The sequence below is a fragment of the Theobroma cacao genome, chromosome 9 (genome assembly GCF_053813885.1).
Source record: "Theobroma cacao isolate CCN51 chromosome 9, ASM5381388v1, whole genome shotgun sequence".
In the NCBI taxonomy this organism is placed as follows: domain Eukaryota; kingdom Viridiplantae; phylum Streptophyta; class Magnoliopsida; order Malvales; family Malvaceae; genus Theobroma; species Theobroma cacao.
Window position 1 is genome coordinate 38,082,098 of NC_142647.1, and position 6,269 is coordinate 38,088,366.

The 6,269-nt window shown below is 30.6% G+C and overlaps 1 long non-coding RNA gene across 1 annotated transcript; it reads right to left on the reverse strand.

The window, feature by feature from the left end:
• Positions 1-2,718: 2,718 nt before the first annotated feature.
• Positions 2,719-5,565, reverse strand: LOC108663352 (uncharacterized). Its single transcript, XR_016028471.1, has 4 exons — positions 5,389-5,565; positions 4,691-5,276; positions 4,440-4,541; positions 2,719-2,989 (listed from the first exon to the last, which is right to left on the reverse strand). It is a non-coding gene; the product is annotated as an uncharacterized LOC108663352 (long non-coding RNA).
• Between the last annotated feature and the right edge of the window lie 704 nt (positions 5,566-6,269).

Consider the following 6,269-nt stretch of genomic DNA (forward strand, 5'->3'; position numbering starts at 1 on the left):
TGTTGTTTTCGTTTGATTCCAGTTACAATTTGGGATTGCTAAGCTGTATTTGTAAATTATTTAAGCATTTACAATTGAATATATTCTTTGAGGAGTAACTTTACAAAGTTTTTTGGTTTTTCTTCTATATTTTAGATATGTTGTTATGTTTGAATGTTTAATTTGTTGTTTATATTTAATTATCATTTGATCACATCTATAAAAATCCTTTTGATAGAATTGTAGTTGATTGTTTACTTCATTAGCGATTTTGGTTTTCCACACAAACAAAGATATTTGGATAATATTAAATAAAAAGAATAAACTTAATAAAAATGAAGAAAAAAAATATTCAAGATAACATTAAACAATGTTAGTGCTATATAGGGTCAATTCTATGCCAGTTAATTTAGTTTCGATAATATGGTTAAGAAAAATGAAAAAGAATTAGATAAGATAATATGATTAGTTCTATATCTGTCAAGAAAGAATTACACATTAAACATTAAACAATGAAAAAGAATAATAATAAACAAAGATATAAACAGTTGATTTTTTTTATATTACAAGGTTAATTCTATACTAGACCATTTAGTAGAGTTGTAGTTCATTTTTGGTTTTGTAAGCAGCTTTGGTTTTCCATACAAATAGAGCTATTAGGATATGTTCACATAAAGACAATAAATTTATAATTTGATAACTCTCAATTTAGGTTTCATGTTTGAAGGTTAAATGCAACTCCCAAAAGAAGGGTCATCACATGAATAGTTTATTTTAGCTTTGAATGTTCAATTTTATATGGTGGTTATATAGGAATTAATAGACTAAAGATGTAATTTTTTATTCCTTTGGCTATTGGTTTTTAGCTTGGAGAGAAACAAAAGCATTAAGGTATCCTTACATCAAATTAATCAATTGATATGCTTACTAAAACTTAACTTACTTCCAATGTTAATGATGATGAACCAAATATTGTCAGTCAAATTAGCTTATATTCTTTTTCATATTAAATTATACATAAAATGTGTTCTACAACTACAATGTGAAACAAAATTGTAAGAAAAAGGTGAATGTTTAATGTAACTATTAAAAAACAATTAACACATGAATAGTTTATACAATCTTTGGGTGTTGAGTTTTGTATGGTAGTTATGTGGGAGTTGATTAATTGCAAATGTAGTTTGTGACTGCTTTGGTTGCATCCAAAGACAAAGAAAAATATTCTCAGATGACTCACCAACAAAGAAAATCAAAACCAAGTATGTAAATTATGTTAGTCAACATACTTTTTATTTACCTTATAATGCAATAACAACCAATATCCTAAAACTATATTATTGTTTTATATTAACAATAGCTTTGCAGAAACTAGCATAAGTGCAAAAACCAGAAGAAAGCTTTATGGAAAAAGGAGCAAGTAATTTTTGCCATAGTTGGAGCATGTTTTTTGTAACTCCATTGTATTACAATCCTATGGTAAATATGAACAGAAAATCAAACAGGGACAACATCTCTATGGTTCTACAAGACAACTTACTATTATATTATTGTGATTTATTGGGAAATCTTATTTTCATACGTAATGAAATAGGTATCCTTAATAGGTTGTCGGAACATGTTAACTATAACATCTGTCCAACCATTTATAATTTTTGTGGCTATGCTTCAATTTATATGGAACGTGTTTTTGTAGCTTCATTTTAATCTCATGCTGTTGATGAATATTCTTGTAGTGCTCTCTTATACATATTTAATGTTTATGTGTGCAAATAAGAAACTATTCCTTTGCATTGTAAACGCAGGAAATGCTAGTTTTTGCTATTTCTTTTGCATGCTGAAAAGTACATTATTATGTTGATAAATGATGTTGTGTTGCGATACAAAAATAAACATATTATCTATGATAGTATAGCTACCATGAACAAGTATTGGTTTCAAACAATAAAATTCGATTGATGACTACAATGCAATAAATCATCTTTTATACATTTAAATATACTTTTAAATAAATTTTATATTTTTACTTTTACTATTTAAGAATTTGTCATAAATTCAATAACTCGAGTGCAGAGCACGAGCAACTTTAGTATTTTTAAATAAAAGGATCAATATAGATTGCTACATGTCAAAATATTTGAACTCAAAAGTAAAATTCATTTTTGTTCAATTATAACTTCAAAATGATCATTATGATTTGCTTGACTAAGCCAAAGCTTAGCCGCCGTAGCATCTATGATTGTATGGCTATTGTTGTAAAGATGAATGATACTAACTACATATTTAATAAGACCAATGATGTAAGGGTATGCATGAAAAAACACAAGAAGGTAAGGGTATTTTCAATAGGTGATTTCAAATTTCAAAAAAAGGTAAGATTCTTTACGAACCAAAGCAAAGTTATCGAGGAACAAAAAAGTAGTCATTCTCAAACCTTGAAAAGACTAATTTACCATTGATAAAATCATTAGATTTTCTGATACTTGAGTACAAACTTGGTGTTTCAGATTCCAAAATGGCCACTATCTGTAAGGTCAATTCAGTAATCATCATAACTCTTTTTGTTTGTTACCAAAAGAGCTTGGGTGGGGTAAATTAGAGAACTTGATGAAAAGATAGGAGTAAGTGCAACGACCTCTCCCCGGTCGCTGTCGGCGTCCAAGACTTTCGAAAAAGACCCGCCAAGTCTCGAACAAGCTTGTCTAGAATTTGCTCGTTAATCCACTACATTTAATCACCATATAATATTGATACTTTCATATACTAACTTGAACCATAAATATAAAAATCAATACAAACTTTTTCCCTTTATTCGTAAGTATATGCATTAAAATCTATAATCTCCAAATTAATGCTTATATAAAAATTTAGAATTCGTTTACAACTTAATAAATAAAATGCTACGACTTGACCTCTAACAGCGAAACGACTCGGAATAAAATGTTAGGAGATGCCTTTACCTATTCATAGTGGACCGAATGCGTCACTGACTACATGCTAGGCTGATCCCTATCTGCAAAAGGAGAAATAAAAGGGGTGTAAGTCTCATTGACTCAGTGATAATCATCGACTCAGCGAGTGGGGCGTAGATGGGAAACAAGCAAATGGCAGATCAGTTGAATATAAAAATGCAAGATTATAAAAGCAATTCATTTCAAATGAGAGTTTGTGCCTTATATAAAAATCAAGAATTTCTTATACAGTATAAATAATCGAGATAATAAAATTTTTCGCATCAAAATATATTAATAATCATTTTCAAATCAAATCAATAAAGTTTAGCAAGCTCCCGAGAAACCAAATAATATTTAAAATCATGCACAAATCATAACTCGCTCCATATGCGAGGAATTACTGATTCATTTCATAGATAAACAAAAAGGGAAGCTGAGAAAAACCGTTTAATTCTATTTTCACCATGCAAAGAAGTATAATTCATAATATTAAAACTTATTTCAACTCATATAAAACCATTACATTTTTGTCAAAAATAAACAACATGGCTTATGACTTTCTTAAAAACTTGGCTTGAAAATCATTCTCATACTCGGTTGTCAAGGATACCTTGGCCTAAGGCTATCCCAACCGAATCTACCAAGGCTGTTAAAAAGTAATGTACGCATAAATCATATTTTAATTTTGAAAACACAGCCATTCCTTGGCGTTAGCGGAGTTCATCATCACAAGGTGGTTCGGCGTGATGTGAACTCTAACCATACCTCAGGAGATACCCTACGCGCCTCTCCGACCGAGGTACATATATAACAAGATTTCGTACCCCTCTAATAGGTTGGTCCACAGAATCCGCCCACTGCAGCAAGCTAAACCCACCATACAATAAAATTTGCAATAGCATGACATGACAATTATTTCACAATCCAGCCTCTTAAGGCTAAATACACAGTTCATATATTTCAACACAAATACTAATTCAACCATTCATGCAAATATTGTCACAAGCCATTCGATTCAAAATACAATCTATAACACAACAAGTAGCAATCTCCAATTACTCTTGAATTTCTTGGTTAAAATGAAATCACCTTTTAAAAGAATTCAAATTTGATCTTCAAGGGGATATTTTAAATCTTTCTCAAAATATCGGTCCCCACATCACGTTAAAACTCTCTTTTCATAAAATGTTCATTGTAAATATTTGCATGATATTTTGTATCAAAATAACATGGTGAATATGTAATAAATTTCATGAATGCACACCACAAAAACAATAAGGCACAATTTCCTTTGATATAAATCTTTTCGAAAAGCTTGTTTCTCGGTTTAAAACACTTTACGTCTAATATATATATATATATATTTCAAATGATTTCTAAAAATAACTTACACCCACAATTCCTTAAAATTCTATCAACGCATGCTTTCCATAAATTTTGCACATCACGTAAAATATACGTATATGTATATATATACGGAATTCTTTAAAATTGACAGCCCCTACTCACCTCATAATAGTGGGATATTACTTCACTATTGATTCGTATGCGTATAATTATTCCTATTTGTCGGTCACATACTTTGTTCGGCATGCCTCCACGACAACTTTCCTAGCAACAATTTAAACTTAGTTACTTAATCACACATTTATATGGGTAGCAATTTAATTAAAAATTCCTTAAGCAACTTGCATATTTTTCATCCAAAATATGCACAATATTAAACTACCCATAAATCTTAAAATATAAAATTAACTTACCATTGGGCCTTCTCCATGGGCTTCTCCATTTTTCCTAATTAGGCCAAACCTATTTATTTTTATTTTCTATTGGGCCATGCCCACTTATTTTCTATTGGGTCATGCCCATTTATTTTCTATTTGGGTCATGCCCATTTTTATTTTCTATTTGAGCCATGCCCATTTTTATTTTCTATTTCTTTTCTTTTCTTTTCTGTTTCTTTCTTTTTTCTCTCTTTCACCGTCACTCCCTTCACCACCATGTCTTCCTCTCTTCACCACCGTGGCTTCCTCTCTTCCTTGGGTCGTTTTCTTCCTCCTCCGGTGGCAGCACTTTCAGCTCTCTTTTCCTCAAAAAATTGGCAACACCAAGCTGCTTTTTCTCCCTTAAATTGGCAGCACAATGCTGTCCAATTTTTTTGCACAAATTGGCAGCAAACAGCTCCAATTTTTCTGCAGCAAACAACTCTAATTTTTCTGCACAAACAGCTCCAATTTTTTTGACAATTTTTCTGCACAAATTGGCAGCAAATAGCTCCAAATTTTTTGCACAAATTGGCAGCACTTTGCTGCCTTTTAATGGCAGCAAAACCTCCAAAATTTCCAACTGCAAATTCACACAATTTCAGCAGCAACAACCTTGAATTTTTAGCACCAAAATCAGCCATAAAAACCTCAAAAATTCCAACAATTAACCTAAAAAAAATCAGCTTTCTTACCTAAAAAATTTCAGCTTTTTCTTCCTCCAAAAATTGCAGCAAAAAGCTTTCTTTTCCTCCCTCAAAGTGCAACAAAACTGTGCAAAAAAAAAAGAGCAGAATTTTCGTTCCTTTTTCTCTTCCTCTCCCACGATTTTTCTCTCCCTTTTTCTCTTAATTTCTTTCTTCCTCTCTCAACCAACTTCCTCTCCTTTTCTTTATTCTTTTGTTCAACCTTTTGTCCTTTCTTTCCTCTTCATAGCTGACTTCTCCTTTCTTTCCTCTCACATGGCCGGTCCCACCATCATTTCTACATTCTTCTCTTTATTTTCTTTGTTTCTTTATGTCTTTGTTCCCTTAATTTTTTTTATGGCCGACCATTGAATTTAGAATTCTTGGGTTTGACTTTTCTTCATTCCCATCCATACCACATCATTCCTATTCTTTTTATTTCCTAATTATTTTGTTATTTATTTATTTTATTCTCTCCAAATAATGCAATTTACATGTAATTCGTCAACTTTATTTTATTTGTTACTCAATCTTCTAATTTTCGTATCTTAAAATTTGATCATTTTGAGACATTTAAAAATTTTAATTTTCTTCTATCTTCCTTTTCTTACACGTGTATAATCAAAATATCGAGATCGCATTTCAACGCGGTGTCACCAAAATATTTAAATATTTACTTACCCGCGTTAGCTCGATTTAATAAAATCACGCTGTCACAATTATCGTCGTTTTCCTTCAAAATTCTTCTTTACTTCTTCTCCCCCACTTAAATTAGTCATATTCCACTTTTCATGACTAATTCCGATAACATATAAAATATTAATATTTTAATATTATTTTATTAAATAAAATATTATTTTATTTCAAAATTTTTCACTTGCCTTCTTTGG